The following is a 13,017-nucleotide window of genomic DNA, read 5'->3' as shown; positions in this document are numbered from 1 at the left end:
AACATCAGTCTGCCTGTGTAATCTAATTGCAGTTGCCTGCCTGCCAGCGTGTGTGCCAGGCTCACAGCGTATACTGTGCCCACTTGCCCAGTGCCACCACTCATATCTTGTTTAATAGTAGTGTAAGTGTACATTTAAAAACAAAAAAAACTTTTTGGACTGTGAAACATCAGTCTGCTTTTTTGTTTCAGGCTCACAGCTTATACTGGGCCCACTTGCCCAGTGCCACCACTCATATCTTGTTTAATAGTATTGTAAGTGTACATTTAAAAAAATCAAAAAAATTTGGACTGTGAAACATCAGTCTGCTTTTTTGTGTCAGGCTCACATCGTATACTGTGCCCACTTGCCGAGTGCCACCACTCATATCTTGTTTAATAGTAGTGTAAGTGTACATTTAAAAAAATAAAAACTTTTTGGACTGTGAAACATCAGTCTGCTTTTTTGTGTCAGGCTCACAGTGTATACTGTGCCCACTTGCCCAGTGCCACCACTCATATCTTGTTTAATAGTAGTGTAAGTGTACATTTAAAAAAATAAAAACTTTTTGGACTGTGAAACATCAGTCTTCTTTTTTGTGTCAGGCTCACAGCGTATACTGTGCCCACTTGCCCAGTGCCACCACTCATATCTTGTTTAATAGTAGTGTAAGTGTACATTTAAAAAAATAAAAACTTTTTGGACTGTGAAACATAAGTCTGCTTTTTTGTGTCAGGCTCACAGCTTATACTGGGCCCACTTGCCCAGTGCCACCACTCATATCTTGTTTAATAGTAGTGTAAGTGTACATTTAAAAAAATAATGGGAAATTATCTATCTATCAAATCTATCTATTTATCTATCAAATCTATCTATCTATCTATCATATCTATCAAATGTATCTATTGCATCTATTGATCTATCTATCTAATCTATGTATCTATCTATCTATCAAATCTATCTCGTGGCCGGACTGTTATCTGACATCCACTTGTGTTTTGTCCAAATGTCCGTCGGCCAAATGTCCGTCGGCTAAAAGTCCGGCCACGATTGCACGCGCAGTGCCCCAAATTTGAAGTAGGAAGACCGACCAAGCATCTTTTTCCATCTCCCAGTTCCTAAAATCCATGCCATATACACGTCCCGTGATAGGGGACGTAACAGGGATTAAACTGATAGGAATAGTACTACTTAACACACCTTATAATAACGCAGAGAGAGGCAACGCAGAGAGAGGAGTCTGAAGAAGAGGAGTCAGAGGAGGAAGGTGGCTTTGAGGAGGTGGAAGACCAAACACAGCAGGCGTTCGAGGGGGCTTGTTGTCACCTTTCGGGGACCCTTGGTGTTGTACATGACTGGGTGGAGGAAGAGACCTTCAATGACATCAGTGAGGACAAGGAACGGGACATGGCTAGCTTGGTATCCAACCTTGTGCAAATGGGGAGTTTGTGGTTGTGCAAATGGACTGTTTGCGGTTGTTTGCGGTGCGTTAAACGGGGAGTTTGGTCTGTCACTGTGAAGCGGGCGTAACCCTTATACTACCTGATCGATACAACATCATACCTGATGTTTTAAAGCACATTATTCCAAACAATTTAGGAATGTTATGTGATTTCTGCCCTTTATGGATTAAAACCAGACTCTGAATCAACTATGTAATTTTCTGTGGGAGTTTTGCCATGGATCCCCCTCCGGCATGCCACAGTCCAGGTGTTAGTACCCTTTAAACAACTTTTCCATCACTATTGTGGCCAGAAAGAGTCCCTGTGGGTTTCAAAGTTCACCTGCCTATTGAAGTCTATGGCGGTTCGCCCGGTTCGCCCGTTCGCGAACATTTGCGGACGTTCGCGTTCGCTGTTCGCGAACGGAAAATTTTAAGTTCGCGACATCACTAGCCACAACCACAACATAAAAATGATTTTATTCAGAACATACATATCCATTAAAACTATCTACTGCAGCAAAAAAAATGAAGTTATGTCCCTATAATGACATATAGGGCGGGTGAGGTTTGCTATGTGCTGTGGTTGCATTGGGTGCAGATGTGAGACTCAGTGCTATGATTCTACTCACAATGACCTTATTAATGGGTTTTCATGTGATGTGACACGTCTATTTGACAGCACTTACAAGCAATGCTAGTGAGGTTTTTTTCTTAAATGGCAATTTAGCTTATAAAGGAATAAAAATGAATGGCACTGAGTCACTGAACTGCACTCAGTGTACAGGTACGGAGCAGCCAGCACAAATAATTATATACAGTAGATATACACCCTGCGTGTGACGGCTCTGATCACACACATGCAAAGCATGTCAGTGTCATATGAGATTCAAGAGACAACCTCTCAGCAGTCTGTCACGTTTATCAACATATCAATCCGCTGTGAATGATGCTGATCTTAGAGACACTTCCGTGAGCAGATTCTGGCTGCCTTAGCTTCCAGGCTTTATTCTTTCAGACATTTGTTTATAGGAAAACCTTTTCACTGCCAGGATGGGTCCTGAAAACAAAAGCAACAAGATGTTCCCCCAACTCCCCCCTCTATCTCCCCCTCATGTCAACCTCTCGCAAACCACTTTAACAAAAGCGATGGAGAAAATTCTCAGCTAAAAAGCTCTGAGCAAAAACTCTCAATAGCAACATTTATTCTTTTTTTTAAGTATTATTCTTGTTAAAACATCGTTAGGCCTCGGGCCTAGAAGCGTATGTCACACGGTTGTAAGTTCTAGACGCATCAATCTAGTAACCCTCTAATTTATAGCTAATGGCGCCGAATAGGAAGAAATGTTTACTGGCATAGCAGGTGCCGTATAAATATATATTATTTTATCTGTGGCTCCGTTTATAAAACCATTTGTGCTGCAGGGGCAGTGAGTGGTTTGTTTGTTTCATAGCCTTGCCCTGTGGCACAAACTCATACAGTAATACCCACTGCCACCCATACAAGATCATTTTCCATTTATTTCATTTTTTTTATACAGAACAAATCAAAGTTCACAGATCATTTTCATGGTATAAAGGAATAAATAAAGTGAGGTAAAGGCAAACCCTGCAGTATGTGCTGTGTGTGGAATATATATAGGGGGACGGGGACGGAGAGTAAATATTTACTTTATATGTATGAATTAGTATGCTGGTGTAGGAGTATTTGTTTCTATGTATGAGTGTGTGTATGTATGAGTAAGTGTGTGTGTGTATGTATGTGTGTGTATGTATGTGTGTGTATGTATGTATATGTATAAGTGTGTGTGTGTATGTATGTGTATGTATGTATGTATGTATATGTATTTATTTGTGTGTATGTATGAGTAAGTGTGTGTGTGTATGTGTATATATGTGTGTATGTATGTGTATGTATGAGTAAGTGTGTGTGTGTATGTATGTGTATGTATGTGTGTGTATGTATGCATATGTATAAGTGTGTGTGTGTATGTATGTATATGTATGTATATGTATTTATTTGTGTGTATGTATGAGTAAGTGTGTGTGTGTATGTGTGAGTAAGTGTGTGTGTGTATGTGTATATATGTGTGTATGTATGTATATGTATGTATGTATATGTATTTATGAGTGTGTATGTGTGAGTAAGTGTGTGTATGTATGTATGTGTATGTATGAGTGTGTGTATGTGTGAGTAAGTGTGTGTGTGTATGTATGTGTATGTATGTGTGTGTATGTATGCATATGTATAAGTGTGTGTGTGTATGTATGTATATGTATGTATATGTATTTATTTGTGTGTATGTATGAGTAAGTGTGTGTGTGTGTGTGTGTGTATGTGTATGTATGAGTGTGTGTATGTATGTATGTGTGTATGTATGTATATGTATTTATTTATGTGTATGTATGAGTAAGTGTGTGTGTGTATGTGTGAGTAAGTGTGTGTGTGTGTATGTATGTGTATATATGTGTGTGTATGTATGTATATGTATGTATGTATATGTATTTATGTGTGTGTATGTGTGAGTGTGTGTGTATGTATGTGTATGTATGAGTGAGTATATGTGTGAGTAAGTGTGTGTGTGTGTATGTATGTGTGTATATATGTGTGTGTATGTATATATATATATATATATATATATATATATATATATATATATATATATATTTATGTGTAAGTGTGTGTATGTATGAGTGTGTGTATGTGTGGGTAAGTGTGTGTGTGTATGTATGTGTATATATGTGTATGTATGTATGTGTGTATATATATGCATGTATGTGTGTGTATGTATGTATGAGTATGTGTGTATATGTATTTATTTGTGTGTATGTGTGAGTAAGTGTGTGTGTATGTGTGAGTAAGTGTGTGTGTGTGTATGTATGTGTATATATGTGTGTGTATGTATGTATATGTATGTATGTATATGTATTTATGTGTGTGTATGTGTGAGTAAGTGTGTGTGTATGTATGTGTATGTATGAGTGTGTGTATGTGTTAGTAAGTGTGTGTGTATGTGTATATATATGTGTGTGTATGTATGTGTATATATATATATATATATATATATATATATATATATATATATATATATATATATTTATGTGTAAGTGTGTGTGTGTATGAGTGTGTGTATGTGTTGGTAAGTGTGTGTATGTATGTGTATATATGTGTATGTATGTGTGTATATATATGCATGTATGTGTGTGTATGTATGTATGAGTATGTGTGTATATGTATTTATTTGTGTGTATGTGTGAGTAAGTGTGTGTATGTATGTGTATATATAAGTATGTATGTGTGTGTGTGTATGTATGAGTAAGTGTGTATGTGTATGCATGTGTGAGTATGTATGTGTGTGTATGTATGAGTAAGTGTGTATGCATGTGTATGTATGTATGAATAAGTGTGTATGTATGTGTATGTATGAGTGTGTGTATGTATGAGTAAGTGAGTGTGTGTATGTATGAGTAAGTGTGTGTGTGTGTATGTATGTGTATGTATGAGTGTGTGTATGTATGAGTATGTATGTGTGTGTATGAATGTATGTATTAGTGTGTGTATGTATGTATGTGTGTACGTGTATGTATGTGTATATATGTGTGTGTGTGTGTATGTATGTATGTATGTGTGTGTATGGATGTATGTGTGTACGTGTATGTATATGTATATATATATGTGTGTGTGTATATGTATGTATGAGTGTGTTATATGTATGTGTGTGTATGAGTGCGTGTATGTATATGTATGTATGAGTGTATGTATGTATGAGTGTGTGTATGTATGTGTATCTGTGTGTATGTATGTATGAGTGTGTGTATCAGTGTGTGTAGCTTTGTGTTTGTGTGTATGTATGTGTATGTATATATGAGTGTGTGTATGTATGTGTACAGTTGTGCTCATAAGTTTGCATACCCTGGCAGAATATCATATATACACACTCATACTTACACACACACTCATATATACACATACATACATAAACACATACACACACATACATGTACACACAATCATACATACAGTTGTGCTCATAAGTTTAAGTGTATGTATGTGTGTGTATATGGGTGTCTGTGTATGTATGTGTTTATGTGTGTTAGTGTTTGTGTGTGTATGTATCTGTGTTCGTGTATGTGTGTGTGTGTATGTATGAGTGTTTGTGGGTGTGGGTGTATGAGTGTGTGTTTGTATGTATGTATGTTTGTGTATGAGTTTGTGTGTATGGGTGTGTATGTATTGTAACAGGAACACTTTTAACCACAGTCTTCTAGGGCACAAATGCAGCACAGGTCAGTCCACTGTAGTTTAAAAGGCTTTATTTTTCACAGCAATAACAAACAAGCAGTTCATTTTCAAAAGAGGGAAATCCTTCCTCTGCAGCAAAGTTAAGTACTTTTAAATGTGTCCCAGCACTTCACAGCATTCCACAAGTGCTTTGTAAAAATAATGTCATTTTACAGTTCACAGGAACAAAAGTCTTTTACACAGTGTAACAAACACACACACACCAGCTTCTGTAGCTGTGTAACTCTCTCTCTCAAGGCCTAAGTGAGGCTGCTATTTAAACCCTCACAACTTCTAATTAGCCACACCTGTGATTAGCTGCTGGACAGCTTCACAGCTGTCTGGGATAATGGCCCACCACTCTCTCCAATTATCCCAAACCCCAGGGACCCAGAACACAGTTTATCAACTGCATAATCAAATACACACCCTTTCTCCCTGGGGTTTTAACTGAAAGGAGAAATAGCATGTACAATGCTTGGTCTTAAATATCTTCCATTTATAACCAGGCCTTGCTTTCTGTCACAGTATGTATGAGTGTGTATGTATGAGTGTGTATGTATGAGTGTGTATGTATGAGTGTGTGTATTTATGTGTGCATGTGTATGCATGACTGTGTGTGTATGGGTGTGTTGCTATGTATATGTGTATGTAAATATGTATGTATGTGCATGTGTATGTGAGTGTGTGTATGTATGTATGTATGAGTGTGTGGGTGTATGTGTGTGTGTGTATGTATGTATCAGTGTGTGTGTGTGTATGTATGTATGAGTGTATGTATGTATGTATGTATGTGCATGTGTATGTGATTGTGTGTGTATGTATGTATGAGTGTGTGGGTGTATGAGTGTGTATGTATGAGTGTGTGTATGTATGAGTGCATGTGTATGCATGACTGTGTGTAAGGGTGTGTTGCTATGTTTATGTGTATGTAAATATGTATGTATGTATGTGCATGTGTATGTGTGTGTGTGTATGAGTATGTCAATATCTACATGAGTATGTGAGTGTGTGTATGTATGTATGTATGAGTGTGTGGGTGTATGAGTGTGTGTGTATGGGTGCGTATGTATGAGTGTGTGTGTGTGTATGTATGTATCAGTGTGTGTGTGTGTATGTATGTATGAGTGTGTGTATGTATGTATGTATGTGCATGTGTATGTGATTGTGTGTGTATGTATGTATGAGTGTGTGGGTGTATGAGTGTGTATGTATGTATGAGTGTGTGTATGTATGCGTGCATGTGTATGCATGACTGTGTGTATGGGTGTGTTGCTATGTATATGTGTATGTAAATATGTATGTATGTATGTGCATGTATGAGTATGTCAATATCTACATGAGTAGGTAAGTATGTATGTGTATGAATGAGTGTGTAGGTTAGTATGTATATATGCAAAACAAAGGGGGAATGGTTATAGCCTATACTATAAGCCAAAGAAAGCGCTAAAACCTGATATAACAACAAACTAAAACAATGGCAATAGAGAAAATGACACGTGCTCTTAAAATAATATACAGTATCTATAAAGAAACTCAAAATCTCGAAATAGTGGTACCCATGCAGCTTTTGTGCGTTATACATGGGTGTATGTGTGTTCATGTATGCTCTCTGTATGTATGTGCAGCATGTGCGTTATACATTGGTGTATGTGTGTTCATGTATGCTCTCTGTATGTATGTGCAGCATGTGTGTTGTACGTGGGTGTATGTGTGCTCATGTATGCTCTCTGTATGTATGTGCAGCATGTGTGTTGTACGTGGGTGTATGTGTGTTCATGTATGCTCTCTGTATGTATGTGCAGCATGTGTGTTATACGTGGTTGTATGTGTGTTTATGTATGCTCTCTGTATGTATGTGCAGCATGTGTGTTATACGTGGGTGTATGTGTGTTTATGTATGCTCTCTGTATGTATGTGCAGCATGTGTGTTATACGTGGTTGTATGTGTGTTTATGTATGCTCTCTGTATGTATGTGCAGCATGTGTGTTATACGTGGTTGTATGTGTGTTTATGTATGCTCTCTGTATGTATGTGCAGCATGTGTGTTATACGTGGGTGTATGTGTGTTCATGTATGCTCTCTGTATGTATGTGCAGCATGTGCGTTATACATGGGTGTATGTGTGTTCATGTATGCTCTCTGTATGTATGTGCAGCATGTGTGTTATACGTGGTTGTATGTGTGTTTATGTATGCTCTCTGTATGTATGTGCAGCATGTGCGTTATACGTGGGTGTATGTGTGTTCATGTATGCTCTCTGTATGTACGTGCAGCATGTGTGTTATACGTGGGTGCATGTGTGTTCATGTATGCTCTCTGTATGTACGTGCAGCATGTGTGTTATACGTGGGTGTATGTGTGTTCATGTATGCTCTCTGTATGTATGTGCAGCATGTGTGTTATACGTGGGTGTATGCGTGTTCATGTATGCTCTCTGTATGTACGTGCAGCATGTGTGTTATACGTGGTTGTATGTGTGTTCATGTATGCTCTCGGTATGTATGTGCAGCATGTGTGTTATACGTGGTTGTATGTGTGTTTATGTATGCTCTCTGTATGTATGTGCAGCATGTGTGTTATACGTGGGTGTATGTGTGTTTATGTATGCTCTCTGTATGTATGTGCAGCATGTGTGTTATACGTGGTTGTATGTGTGTTTATGTATGCTCTCTGTATGTATGTGCAGCATGTGCGTTATACATGGGTGTATGTGTGTTCATGTATGCTCTCTGTATGTATGTGCAGCATGTGTGTTATACGTGGTTGTATGTGTGTTTATGTATGCTCTCTGTATGTATGTGCAGCATGTGCGTTATACGTGGGTGTATGTGTGTTCATGTATGCTCTCTGTATGTACGTGCAGCATGTGTGTTATACGTGGGTGCATGTGTGTTCATGTATGCTCTCTGTATGTACGTGCAGCATGTGTGTTATACGTGGGTGTATGTGTGTTCATGTATGCTCTCTGTATGTATGTGCAGCATGTGTGTTATACGTAGGTGTATGCGTGTTCATGTATGCTCTCTGTATGTACGTGCAGCATGTGTGTTATACGTGGTTGTATGTGTGTTCATGTATGCTCTCGGTATGTACATGCAGCATGTGCGTTATACATGGGTGTATGTGTGTTCATGTATGCTCTCTGTATGTATGTGCAGCATGTGTGTTATACGTGGTTGTATGTGTGTTCATGTATGCTCTCGGTATGTACGTGCAGCATGTGCGTTATACATGGGTGTATGTGTGTTCATGTATGCTCTCTGTATGTATCTGCAGCATGTGTGTTATACGTGGTTGTATGTGTGTTCATGTATGCTCTCTGTATGTACGTGCAGCATGTGTGTTATACGTGGGTGTATGTGTGTTCATGTATGCTCTCTGTATGTATCTGCAGCATGTGTCTTATACGTGGTTGTATGTGTGTTCATGTATGCTCTCTGTATGTACGTGCAGCATGTGTGTTATACGTGGGTGTATGTGTGTTCATGTATGCTCTCTGTATGTACATGCAGCATGTGTGTTATACGTGGTTGTATGTGTGTTCATGTATGCTCTCTGTATGTACGTGCAGCATGTGTGTTATACGTGGGTGTATGTGTGTTCATGTATGCTCTCTGTATGTATGTGCAGCATGTGTGTTATACGTGGTTGTATGTGTGTTCATGTATGCTCTCTGTATGTATGTGCAGCATGTGTGTTATACGTGGTTGTATGTGTGTTCATGTATGCTCTCTGTATGTATGTGCAGCATGTGCATTATGTGTGGGTGTAGGTGTGTTCATGTATAATGTCTGTATGTACGTGCAGCATGTGCATTATGTGTGGGTGTACGTGTGTTCTTGTATAATGTCTGTATTACGTGCAGCATGTGCATTATGTGTGGGTGTGCGTGTGTTCATGTATGCTCTCTGTATGTATGTGCAGCATGTGCATTATGTGTGGGTGTGCGTGTGTTCATGTATGCTCTCTGTATGTATGTGCAGCATGTGCATTATGTGTTAGTGTACGTGTGTTCATGTATGATGTCTGTATGTATGTGCAGCATGTGCATTATGTGTAGGTGTACGTGTGTTCATGTATGATGTCTGTATGTATGTGTAGCATGTGCATTATGTGTGGGTGTACGTGTGTTCATGTATGATGTCTGTATGTACTTACAGCATGTGCATTATGTGTGTGTGTCCCTGTGTTCATGTATGATGTCTGTATGTATGTGTAGCATGTGCATTATGTGTAGGTGTACGTGTGTTCATGTATGATGTCTGTATGTATGTGTAGCATGTGCATTATGTGTAGGTGTACGTGTGTTCATGTATGATGTCTGTATGTACGTACAGCATGTGCATTATGTGTAGGTGTACGTGTGTTCATGTATGATGTCTGTATGTATGTGTAGCATGTGCATTATGTGTAGGTGTACGTGTGTTCATGTATGATGTCTGTATGTACTTACAGCATGTGCATTATGTGTAGGTGTACGTGTGTTCTTGTATAATGTCTGTATTACGTGCAGCATGTGCATTATGTGTGGGTGTGCGTGTGTTCATGTATGCTCTCTGTATGTATGTGTAGCATGTGCATTATGTGTAGGTGTACTTGTGTTCATGTATGATGTCTGTATGTATGTGTAGCATGTGCATTATGTGTAGGTGTACTTGTGTTCATGTATGATGTCTGTATGTACTTACAGCATGTGCATTATGTGTGTGTGTCCCTGTGTTCATGTATGATGTCTGTATGTATGTGTAGCATGTGCATTATGTGTAGGTGTACGTGTGTTCATGTATGATGTCTGTATGTATGTGTAGCATGTGCATTATGTGTAGGTGTACGTGTGTTCATGTATGATGTCTGTATGTATGTGTAGCATGTGCATTATGTGTAGGTGTACTTGTGTTCATGTATGATGTCTGTATGTATGTGTAGCATGTGCATTATGTGTAGGTGTACGTGTGTTCATGTATGATGTCTGTATGTATGTGTAGCATGTGCATTATGTGTAGGTGTACGTGTGTTCATGTATGATGTCTGTATGTATGTGTAGCATGTGCATTATGTGTAGGTGTACGTGTGTTCATGTATGATGTCTGTATGTATGTGTAGCATGTGCATTATGTGTAGGTGTACGTGTGTTCATGTATGATGTCTGTATGTATGTGTAGCATGTGCATTATGTGTAGGTGTACGTGTGTTCATGTATGATGTCTGTATGTATGTGTAGCATGTGCATTATGTGTAGGTGTACGTGTGTTCATGTATGATGTCTGTATGTACGTACAGCATGTGCATTATGTGTAGGTGTACGTGTGTTCATGTATGATGTCTGTATGTATGTGTAGCATGTGCATTATGTGTAGGTGTACGTGTGTTCATGTATGATGTCTGTATGTACTTACAGCATGTGCATTATGTGTAGGTGTACGTGTGTTCATGTATGATGTCTGTATGTATGTGTAGCATGTGCATTATGTGTAGGTGTACGTGTGTTCATGTATGATGTCTGTATGTATGTGTAGCATGTGCATTATGTGTAGGTGTACGTGTGTTCATGTATGATGTCTGTATGTATGTGTAGCATGTGCATAACACGTGGGTTTACTAAGATTAATCACTGAGCAGTCATTTGATCTTGCTGTCATTCTCTGTGTGAGGCTGGAATTGGCTAAATCGACTTGCAAGCCAAAACCAGTATTATTCTATGCACAGAAGGGGCTTTGTTATTCAGTATATATTGTATTTTTATTGAAGTGTTTAGTGGGGAAATTACCATTGTAGCGAATATTATAGATTATATACTGGGGCATAAGTAGGTAAATACCTGTCACTAGTACTTGAGCGCTAACCTAATGGTGCATAAGTAAGTAAATACATGTCACTAGTGCTTGAGCGCTAACCTGATGGCGCATAAGTAAGTAAATACATGTCACTAGTGCTTGAGCGCTAACCTGATGGCGCATAAGTAAGTAAATACATGTCACTAGTGCTTGAGCGCTAACCTAATGGTGCATAAGTAAGTAAATACATGTCACTAGTGCTTGAGCGCTAACCTGATGGCGCATAAGTAAGTAAATACATGTCACTAGTACTTGAGCGCTAACCTAATGGTGCATAAGTAAGTAAATACATGTCACTAGTGCTTGAGCGCTAAACTGATGGCGCATAAGTAAGTAAATACATGTCACTAGTGCTTGAGCGCTAACCTGATGGCGCATAAGTAAGTAAATACATGTCACTAGTGCTTGAGCGCTAACCTGATGGCGCATAAGTAAGTAAATACATGTCACTAGTGCTTGAGCGCTAACCTGATGGTGCATAAGTAAGTAAATACATGTCACTAGTGCTTGAGCGCTAACCTGATGGTGCATAAGTAAGTAAATACATGTCACTAGTGCTTGAGCGCTAACCTGATGGTGCATAAGTAAGTAAATACATGTCACTAGTGCTTGAGCGCTAACCTGATGGTGCATAAGTAAGTAAATACATGTCACTAGTGCTTGAGTGCTCACCTGATGGTGCATAAGTAAGTAAATTCATGTCACTAGTGCTTGAGTGCTCACCTGATGGTGCATAAGTAAGTAAATACATGTCACTAGTGCTTGAGCGCTTACCTGATGGTGCATAAGTAAATACCTGTCACTAGCGCTTGAGCGCTAACCTGATGGTGCATAAGTAAGTAAATTCATGTCACTAGTGCTGGAGCGCTAACCTGATGGTGCATAAGAAAGTAAATTCATGTCACTAGTGCTTGAGTACTAACCTGATGGTGCATAAGTAAATATATGTCACTAGTGCTTGAGCGCTAACCTGATGGTGCATACAAAAGTAAATAGATGTCACTAGTGATTCAGCGCTAACCTGATGGTGCCTAAGTAAGTAAATACATGTCACTAGTGCATGAGTGCTAACCTGATGGTGCATAAGTAAGTAAATTCATCTCACTAGTGCTTGAGCGCTAACCTGATGGTGCATTAGTAAGTCAATGCGTGTCGCTAGTGCTTGAGCACTAACCTGATGGTGCATAAGTAAGTAAATACATGTCACTAGTGCTTCAGCGCTAACCTGATGGTGCATAAGTAAGTAACTACCTGTCACTAGTGATTGAGCGCTTACCTGATGGTGCATAAGTAAGTAAATTCATGTCACTAGTGCTTGAGCGCTAACCTGTTGGTGCATAAGAAAGTAAATTCATGTCACTAGTGCTTGAGCACTAACCTGATGGTACATAAGTAAATACATGTCACTAGTGCTTGAGCGCTAACCTGATGGTGCATACAAAAGTAAATAGATGTCACTAGTGATTCAGCGCTAACC

The sequence above is a fragment of the Bombina bombina genome, chromosome 6, assembly GCF_027579735.1.
Source record: "Bombina bombina isolate aBomBom1 chromosome 6, aBomBom1.pri, whole genome shotgun sequence".
Lineage (NCBI taxonomy): Eukaryota > Metazoa > Chordata > Amphibia > Anura > Bombinatoridae > Bombina > Bombina bombina.
The sequence above is the reverse complement of the archived record's forward strand: the minus strand, read 5'-3'. Positions refer to the sequence as shown.